This window comes from Silene latifolia, chromosome Y (assembly GCF_048544455.1).
Source record: "Silene latifolia isolate original U9 population chromosome Y, ASM4854445v1, whole genome shotgun sequence".
NCBI classification, from domain to species: domain Eukaryota; kingdom Viridiplantae; phylum Streptophyta; class Magnoliopsida; order Caryophyllales; family Caryophyllaceae; genus Silene; species Silene latifolia.
The window spans coordinates 165,949,694-165,959,172 of record NC_133538.1 but is presented as its reverse complement, the minus strand read 5'-3'; the positions used below and the strand labels follow the sequence as shown (position 1 = coordinate 165,959,172).

At 36.7% G+C, this 9,479-nt stretch overlaps 1 long non-coding RNA gene across 1 annotated transcript; it reads left to right on the top strand.

Annotated features, from left to right (window-relative positions):
* Window positions 1–2,126: 2,126 nt before the first annotated feature.
* On the top strand, window positions 2,127–2,568 carry LOC141630036 (uncharacterized). Its single transcript, XR_012537413.1, has 3 exons — window positions 2,127–2,214; window positions 2,353–2,403; window positions 2,495–2,568. It is a non-coding gene; the product is annotated as an uncharacterized LOC141630036 (long non-coding RNA).
* Window positions 2,569–9,479: the final 6,911 nt, after the last annotated feature.

The following is a 9,479-nucleotide window of genomic DNA, read 5'->3' as shown; positions in this document are numbered from 1 at the left end:
TTAAGAAAGTTTCAAGTGAATATCTACTTGGTAGGTGGAGCAAACTAGCAACCTGCCGGCCAATCTTCAGTTCTGATGGGTAGTTGCTTGCTGATTGCAGGGCAGTGCATGTACATAAATAAAACAAAATCAGTGAATTGTGGTCGGAATTGTTCACTTGTGTGTCACTAGTTGAACGGACTCCTGTGTATTGTGATGAGTTGCTGGACATTTTACGTGGGTTCAAGGAAAGGGTTATTATAGGAACAAGTGTCACTCATGATAGTGGTAATAGTGGTATTGGGCAGAAAAAGGACAAGAGTGCTGAAATTGGGATTCTTTTAGGAACAAGTGTCCCTAGTGAAATTAAAGTTTGTCCTCCAAGACAATGCAAAAACAAAGGCTAGGGGAAAAGACTGATCTCGCAAAGAGAAAAAGCTGGGGAAGTCAGCAAGAAACCACTAAGAAGATGTAAGGCTTGTCAGGAGATGGCGAACCACGATAGTAGGAATTGTGGCAAAAGGACCACCGATGATTAGTAGACTAAGTTTTCTCCTATTAGCGCGAATTTCTATTATTAGTATATGTTTTCCCTCTAATTTTTAGCCTTGCTGACATTTGGTTTCTTATCTATGAGGATTGAAGTGTGAGGCGAGGAGTTGCTTGGACTTATGATGCGAAGCAGATCAGAACCAGAAACTGAGGAATTTGATTTCTGACAACTTGAGAAAGTAATATGAATGCTACGTCATTTGTTTTATGTGACACTGTTTGGACTTGTGCAGCATTGCAGTGGATTGTGAAGAATTTTTGGAGCATTTTTGTAGCATTTTTGAAGAATTATCATTTGAGAAGCATATGTGAAGCATTTGACAGTAGCATTATTGAAGAATTTGATAGTGTTTTGACTTTTTATTTGATAGATTTTGGACTTGTCCAGATTATGATCAATGTAAATTACTTCTTATTTTGCAAACACCACTTATTTTTTTCCTGGATTTAAAGAATGTAAAGTGAGTTCTCTGATTTTTTGGACTACTCCAGATTGTAGATTTTCGAATTGATGACCTGAGCACGGAAGTCCAAAATGTTATATTGGATTTAAAGAATGTAAAACGTGAGTTTTCCAGGCATCATTATATCGTCCATGTACAAACTTATTTCATGCACATATAACACTAATTAGTGCACATATAAGGCAATTAAGGAAACCTGAAAAATGCGATTAATTTATTATGTTCATTGCGAGAGCAAGTGTTGAAACTTCAAAGAGCATTTCTGGGTTTGCTAACTTTAACATTGGTTGACACGATTGTTGGCTCTATTCTCGCTATAAGTTCTCCCAAAATTTGGTAATTAAAAAGATAAAATGAGAATAGCCGAACACTTAAATGTGAATAATTGAATCACTTGCCTGTAAAATTTAAATTGACAACCTGAGACCATTTCATGAATGTTTGTTTGAACTTGTTACTACATTATCTAGTTCATGTGCTTAACAACGAATTGACCCAACATCACCATATATATATATATATATATATATATATATATATATATATATATATAGTGGCGGGATCTCGTGAGTTTGGTTCTTACGGTGAGTTGTGAGTTTGGAAAATCTCAGCCATTAGATCAAAAGAAACCAAGGGCTGAGATCAAATAACACATAAGAAAAAAAAAATAAAAAGGAAAATAAAAAAAATCAAATGCCAACAGCTTGAATTATAAATCCCCAAATGCCCAGAATACCGGAACGCTTCCTTTCTTGATTTTCTCTCTCCTCGAAACGACTCGTTCGCCCAATCAATTCCAACTAACTCACTCATTCGAACGAGTTAACTCAGCGAATGGAACCCAACGCCGGGGCCGGCCCCTCATCAATCACCGAGTCAGACAACGACGACTCATCCCACAAAAAATCCGAGTACCTGACTCGGAAGGAACTAATGAAGCGGCGAGCGAGTCGACTCAGTAGACTCGCGAAGTGTTACAGAGATCATTACTAGCTGCTGATGGAGGACGTGCGACAGAAACACCGCGAATTCGTCTGGCGATACGCTAGGGATTTCTATAAGCTCGATTCCAGGCAGCCATGGTGATTTGTGGTGATGGTGAATGGTGGCAGAATGAATGATTTCAGATTAGGTAACTGTTTTGTGGACCGATCCTCGTGAACAGGTGAAGCAGATGAAAGAATTAAGTGAAGGTTACAATATGGTTGGTCTGTCCCAGGTAACTGTTTTGTGCTTAGATCTCCTACTAATGCTATTGCGAGGTCATTTGGTCAATTAGTTGTGTCTAATGTTACGTTATGTCCAAAGGTTCTTCGTTCTGTTTACGTGTTTTGAAACTTCTATTATATTATTGTAGGGAAATTTGATTGGACGAGGAGTTATCGAGTTCTATGAAGGAGGACCACCGGTAAGAATAAAGGCCTCGAATATTAAATATTATGGTCATAAGCACTTTTGTCCTTGGTACATTTAAAGATTATGGTCTATGCTCCAAACAGGTTAAGAATTATGTCTCGCTGGGAGGACCTCATGCTGGCATTGCATCAGTTCCACTTTGTGGCGTAAGTTTATATTTTTTTTCTTTGTCACTTTGTTTTCGACCTTGATCAACAATTCGAGAACTGAACAATCCTGAATTCGAGAATAACAGTAGAATAACAGCACAATAACATGTGGTAGAAAAAAGAGTAAAAAAAATGAAAGTGACACCGGAATAACATCACAATAACAGCAGAATAATAGTAGAATAACAGCACAATAACAAGTGGTAAAAAAATCAAAGTCGTAAAAAAAATCAAAGTGACACCGGAATAACATCACAATAACACCAGAATAATAGTAGAATAACAGCACAATAACACGTGGTAAAAAAAAGAAAAAAAAATTAAAGGCGTAAAAAAATTCACAATAACAGCAGAATAACATCACAATAACAGCGGAATAACAATAACACCACAATAACATATGGTAAAAAAAAAAGAGAGAAAAGATCAAAGTCGTAAAAAAAATCAAAGTAACAGCGGAATAACATCACAATAACAAATGGAATAACAATAACAAAGACAATAACATGTGGGGAAAAAAAAAGAGAAAAAAAATCAAAGTCGTAAAAAAAATCCAGGTAAAAAAAGGCACAATAATAGCATAATAACACGAGGTAAAAAAAATAAGAGTAAAAAAAATTTCAAGTAAAAAAAATCCGGTACAAAAAGAAAAAGAAAAAAGGTAACATAATGAGTAAAAAAGAAAAACATAAAAGAAAACAAAAATCAAAGTGGTAAAAAAAGCATAATAACACGAGGTAAAAAAAAGAGAAAAAAAAATTAACGGAAATTTCCCATGGTACCCTCGAACTTTGACAGATTACACATGGTACCCCTCATTTTAAGTTTCTACATATGATACCCTTGTATTTACCATTTTTTTCCCAAAATACCCTTTTGCAATATTCCGTTATAACTCCGTTACTTATCTGACTTGTAACCCTTTTTTTGTTGTTTAATATACTAACCTCTCATTATCTAATACACAAATCCTTATTAATAAACTAACTTTAATACCTAAATCACCAAACCACCCATTATTATCATCTTCTTCAAAATCACCCCAATTAGCTTCCACTTTCCCTCACCACCATAACAACCACCATCATCATCCTTTTAACTGCAATCACACGACCTCCCCAAAAAATCACCCGCTAACTCTATCACCTCGACGCAAATCTGATGCCGACGAACCCCAAGCAAATCCGACACCAACAAATGTCTTTCTCGCAAAACAACAACAACAACAACAACAAATTCCATCAATCAGAAACAGAAAGTTTCTGGAATTTTTTTCACTGGAACTAATTTTTTGTACAAAACACAAGGCAAGAGCACAAGATTACATCATGTTCTATTCGTTGATACCCATTTTATCGAACGATCTGATGAAACTTGCAATGTTTTCTTGTAATATTGAAGATTTATGTTGAGGATTAAATCAAAATTCACGAAAATGGATATTTGTAGCTTTTAAGTTGGTGTAAGTGAAATTTATGAGTTACAAGTTCTAAATCTTCAAGAAATTTCGGTGTCGGAGTTGTGTTGGGTGGTTAATGCCGATTTTGCATCGAGGTGGCTGAGTTAGAGAGTGGTTTTTGGGGAAGGTGGATGGATTGCAGTTAAGAAGATGATGATGGTGAGAGAAAAGTTTAGGTGGTGGTGGTGGTGGTGGTTGATATGGTGGTGGGTGAAAGTGGAGGTATTTTAGGGTGATTTTGAAGAAGATGATAATAATGGGTGGTTTGGGGATTTAGGTGTTAAAGTTGGTTTATTAATAATGATTTGTGTATTAGACTATTAGCTTATGAGAGATTAGTCTCTTAAACAACAAAAAAAGGTTTACAAGTCAAATGAGTAACGGGGTTATAACGGAATTTTGCTAAAGGGTATTTTGGGAAAGAAAAAGGTAAATACAAGGGTACCATGTGTAGAAACTTAAAACGAAGGGTACCATGTGTAATCTGCCAAAGTTCGAGGGTACCATGGGAAAAAACCGAAAAATTAAAGTAAAAAAAAAAGTAACATTAGAAAAAAGAGAAAATAAGTAAATGACAATGGTTTTATATGACATGTAAGATTTGATCTTGGCCACTCATCTCTAATATAATCTAGTGGCTAAGATTTCCCCAAGGCCACAACTCACAACTCACCATAAGAACCAAAATCACCAAATCCAATCTCTCTCTCTCTCTCTCTCTCTCTCTATATATATATATATATATATATATATATATATATATATATATAGAGAGAGAGAGAGAGAGAGAGAGAGAGAGAGAGAGAGAGAGAGAGAGAGAGAGAGAGAGAGAGAGAGAGAGAGAGAGAGAGAGAGAGAACTTTATGTGATAAAAAATGAGAATAGCCCAACATTTAAATGTGATTAATTGATGTGGGCTTATTTCAATTTGGGCCCTTCCGAACAGCATGCTAGTCTGGTAATTTTAGCTCACTTTTGACTCCAGTTCTGAGTTTTTGTTTATCAAGTCGTGTTTGTCATATTTAGGAGGAAAATCAGTAATTTAAAATTTGTAATAATCAATATCGTACATGGTTATTTCATGCATGCACATGGTTATTTCATGCACATAGAACGTTTTCTAATGCATATATAAGACAACTATTACGAAGCCCGAGAAATGTGATCCACCACTACATCCTTCTTTGCTACCATAGCCCCAACCATCGAAGCTAATACTAAAATTTCAAAATCTAAATTAAACTCAACATTTTAAAAGTTCATTTAATTTTGTTTATTTAATTACTTTAAGATTTGACGCTGGACACATCCACTGTACATATTTTATGCATGCACATTGTTATTTTATGCACATAGAACGTTTTTTTAATGCATGTATGAAGTTAGAGAAATTTTCTTACGACCCTTTCATTGTTCAATTTTGAAATATAAAGGACAAGAGTGCTTAGCTAAGGAGACCTTATTAAGACATTAAGAGTGAGGCTGCCTCATGACATGTTTTTTCCAGAATCTAATATGTACTCCGAATTAGTCCAGAAACATGACTTTATGTATTACATGACTTACATATTACAAAATCTAATATGTACTCAGAATTAGATTATTACAAAAGGGATGTCCTCATAACATGTTTTTTCCAAATCACAAAAATGGTAAAACAATGCAACGCTCGGTGTTTGGAATGTAGGATTAGGTTTTCTGCCACTCCCTTTGCTAATCACACAACTCAAGTGTCTAGAAAATAACACCTAGTCATAAACCTACAAAAAGGAGGGGAGGGGGGGGGGGGTAGGAATATTGTTACGTAAAATTGATATTTACCTTTCTCTTGTTTTGCTCCCATTTGATAAGTTGTGCAATAATACTCTCACTATATTCATCCAAATCCTACATATAAATTTGACAACAAATATTGACAGTCTTGAAATAAAATATGCTAAATGTGGACAAGGCCCTCGGGAACTGCGTCCGCGGGATCCACACTAGGCATAATCGAATCGAGGTTCTTTCGAATCGAATTAAGACAAATTAGAGTCGCCACCAAGTTTTTTGGGAACTTGGAACCGTTCAAGTCAACTTTACACCTTTCATCGAAAAGCATAAAGCCAATCGACTACGAGTGATTAAAGATAAAGACTTGTACCCTATATCACTCGATTTGAATGACTCTCGTAATCCAATGGTATTTAGACGGATCCACAGACCATAGATCTTGAGTAAGGGGTGAGGGTACGTGTTAGGAAGCCCATAAGGACACCTAACCCCGCCCGTCAATAACGGCCTCTACTAAGTCAAGTATCGGATTTCAAACAAGGTCATAGCTACTACGATATATGATATGCAAACATCGTTTTCAAAACCCTAACATGTGAAGTTTCTATGTCGATTTAGATGCAACTAAACTAACTTTGTCAAAGTTGTAATTTAGCATGTGGGTTGATTGATCTAACAACATATAAACGAAATAAACAAGGCTTAGGGGGAATGGGGGAGCCGTTGGGATCTATCCTATTACAACCCAGGCATTTCATGCCGACACAACGATAAATTAAAGATACAAATCGATCTAAAATACAACGCTATACACAAAACCGTACATGACGCATTACACGGCCATTCGGCCTAGGAAAACGTACACAAAGGGGTGGCCCACGGCTTACATGACTCACGGCCTTGGGTCACTCCTCGTAATGTGTGCTTTCACTTAATCTCATCGAATTAGACATAGGGCTAGGCACCAAAGCATGCATTAGCATAAACCGGGCCATGTTGCTTTAAACAACATGCGATTTACTACGCCCTTACATGCATTGGGGCACAACCATCTAACCAAACAAGACTAAGGTTTTTGGAAGAGGTTTTGACTCGATAAAAGAAAGCTAACTTGAAAAAAATACAACTCGATGAACAAACGACAAATTACAAGCGACAAAACAATAAAGAACAAACGATGCATAAAAAAACGAAGCAAGAAAGACCAAAGGACACGGCCAAGCCTCACGGCCTAAAGCCACGTCCAACCCTAGGTCCTAGGTCAGGTTCATTAGTTAGATCAATTGATTGCGAAACAAGTTCGAAAGCGGGCTAGAAAACAAGTTAGAAACGACGTTGATCGATTGAAAAGATGCCTTGCAAACGTATATTCTACACGGACTAAAGGGGTCCAATTAGGTCAAGTTCGCTAATTAATTTAACTCATCGAGTGTTAATAAGACGGTGCTAATCACGCACTCTTATACTAGCGAGAAATTAGGTGAAAGAGAGAGATGCATTCAGTTTAAGTTACAGAATCGTCAGTTGATTTTTAAAGCTATGTCGATGTACCCTAATATGTCTAATTAGGTTATTAAATTGATCTAATGTCATCTAAATGAGTTATAGGTTAACAATCAGAGGTCGAACCAACATGTGAATGGTCCTTGGGTAGGTCGAAATAAACGAAACAAGAGAGAGGTCAAAAGCGAAAAGCGAAGTTAGAATTTGTTTCATTAATGCCCTACCTTGAACACGAGGATATGTAAATGAGACGGGGGATACGACCGACTGATGTAGCGGATTTCTTTCCCATCTCAAGTCAACGCGGGTGTTCATGGTGGTACTTTAACTCATACTCGGACTAAACTAGTTTCATAGTTAACGAAAACAAACGATAAACAAAATAAAAACAAACTATAAAAAAAACAAACATAAATAACGAAATAAAAGGGAGAAAGAGGAGGATTTGATGCACCCTCAACCTACATGTATCGTTGACACCGTCTTGGGTCGTAATCGATGGTAGATTTTATCTCGAGAGGCCGTCGTCGACGAAGAAACAAAGCAAACAACACGTTTTTTGCAAATCTGGACAGCAACTTTCAAACTGCGATTTCTCTCTCGTTTCACGGTGAAAATTCGATTTAAAAGATGTTTTGAAAACTAGAAAGAGAGGAGAACAGAGATATTAAAACAACACCTGCTCATTTTGAGTTATTGGGCACGAAAAACGAGCACACACAGAACTGGACAGACAGGGAAAAGCCGCGAAAACAGAGTGTATAACACTCTGTTTTTCGAGGGAATTCGTGTACTCTCAAGGGCAATTTGGCTCGTAAATCTTTGTCTAATGTGTAGATGGATGTTATATGGTTAATTTGGAACAAGAAACTCGAATTTTGATGGAGGTTTGAAGGGAGAACGAAGGGTTTCCAAGAGGACACACAAACTGATTCTCAGTTTGTAAGTCGGTTTTGTCGATGGTTTTTGAGAGGCAATTAGGGTTTGTTTCTGGGGTTTAAAGCTTGTGAGTGACGGTAGGATGTGTGGAGAACTTAGAGGAATGAATGTACGGTAAAGGGTGGGTATTTATAAGGAGTTAAGGTAGGGTTTTAGAGGGGAGAGGCAGACGGGCTCGGTTTGCACATAGCTGCTGTCCAGCAGCTTTTGTGAGGGCTTGAGAGGCTTTGTGAGGGGTTTTCTTGGTAGTTAAGCTAAGGTAATATTGGTAGGATACTAGGGTATGGGTTAGGGTTAATGGGCATGGGTTTTGGTGGTATTTGGAGCGGGTTTTGGGCTCGGGATTTGGCACGTAAAACAGGGGGCTGCTCGTGTTTTATGCGAGCTGTTGGGGAGTGTTTGGGACGGGATTTGGGCCGTGGTTAAGGGGGTTCGAACTGGGGTTGGATGGGTAGAGGCTTAGGTTGGTTAGTGTACTCGAGATTCGTGCTAACTCGTAAAGAAAACGGGCTCAAAAACCGAGCTATAATCGAGCTCCAAAAACCGAGCTATAATCGAGTTTTTTTTTCGATTTTTAAATCGATTTTTCAAATCAAATAACACATTAAAATAAATGATTTTTCAAATCAAATACACTCATAAAATGATTTTTCAAATCAAATATTTATTTTATTTTCAATAAAATAAACTTGAGAAAATAAATTCAAAATAAAATAAAATGAATTTACCTTAAAAAAGCTTTAATTTAAATATCATTTAAATTAATAAAATACTCCGTCGACAACGCTCATTCTACATCGTAAAACGAACCCAAATAATGACAATGACAACTAAAGAATACATGTGTCCTATCATCATCGGGTGTTTGTCGGATTCTCTATAAATTCCAATATCGACGGATACGGGTATCTACACTAAATAATGTTCAACCAATATAACTTAGTTTAGACGTCGTTACCTCGTAACAACTCTTATCGATCCATGATTTTTGATCGCACAAGTTTTCTAGCCACTTTAACAAATAGACTCCAGAAGCATACCTTATAAAAGAATGAAATTTGTTCAAAATTTTAATATCGTTTGTTTCCATCAAACAAATTAAAATGTGTCGTATATAATTTAAGCATGTATGGTACCCGTTCTTTTGTCGAGGCACATTCACAACCTCCCACTAAGAAGTTTTTATCTCCAACAACCTTTTGTATCTCGAAGAGTCTCTTGCGATGATCACCAAAGCAAGCAATA